Source organism: Chiloscyllium plagiosum, chromosome 11 (assembly GCF_004010195.1).
Source record: "Chiloscyllium plagiosum isolate BGI_BamShark_2017 chromosome 11, ASM401019v2, whole genome shotgun sequence".
Lineage (NCBI taxonomy): Eukaryota > Metazoa > Chordata > Chondrichthyes > Orectolobiformes > Hemiscylliidae > Chiloscyllium > Chiloscyllium plagiosum.
In genome coordinates, this window is record NC_057720.1 from 21,613,670 (window position 1) to 21,614,667 (window position 998).

Here is a 998-nt window from a genome sequence, read left to right on the forward strand (position 1 = left end):
TTCCCTACCTCAGCTAGCATGGGGGGATGCAGGGCAAAGCAAAGATTCTTAGCTGCTGTACGCCGATTGGTACTAGTCACCTCTTAGATTAGATTTCCTACAGTGTGGAAATAGGCCATTTGGACCAACAAGTCCACACCAACCCTCCAAAGAGTAACCCACCCATTCGCATTGCCCTCTGTCTAATGCACCCTGGGTATTTGAGCATGGCCAATTAACCTGGTCAACACCTGGGATTGTGGGAGGAAACCAAGGCAGAATGTGCAAACTCCACACAGACAGCCACCCAAGGTGGGAATCAAACCCAGGTCCCTAGTGCTGTGATGCATTAGTGCTAACCACTGAGCCATCATGCCACCTTTTTTTGAAAGTCTACTACATCTGGTATTCCCAGGCAGTCTCCCATCCAAGTACTAATCAGGCCTGAGTCTGCTTAGCTTCCACAATCAGATGAGATTGGGTGTTTTCAGACTACTATGGCCATCGGCAGGAGTTCATGAATTATCTGTGAGGGCCCAATTATCCTGCCTTGAATTGATGGGACTCAGTGTGAGTCCTAAAATGCTGACTCTACAGCTTTGATTTCACTGTCCAAATGGAAAGTCCATGGCTCACTGAGGGAGGATCTAGACTATTGTCACTTCAGACAACTAAATGGCATCTTGTGAGAAAAGCTAAACAAGCACATGTTAGAAATGTATGATAGCATACATTCTTGCATGTGTTTTTTTAACATATATTAGTTAAATAATTGCATCGCCTGGTACCATCAGAAGGATTTCTTCTTCTTTTGCCTGCCATAACATTGAGGTGTTGGGTCAAATTCAGCAGCCTGGGTAGAGAGCCTGCGGACTGATATGACCTGATTGTGAGTCTGTTGCCAGGTTACATCTGTGGACTTAAGGTTAACAGGGGATCGGGTGGGTGAAAGCCCCCCAGTCTCCCACTCTCCTCAATCTGATCTGCTACAGACATTGAGGTCACTGTCAGAGGGCTGG

At 46.6% G+C, this 998-nt stretch overlaps 1 pseudogene; it reads right to left on the minus strand.

The window, feature by feature from the left end:
- Positions 1-369: 369 nt before the first annotated feature.
- On the minus strand, positions 370-488 carry LOC122554814 (annotated as a pseudogene).
- Between the last annotated feature and the right edge of the window lie 510 nt (positions 489-998).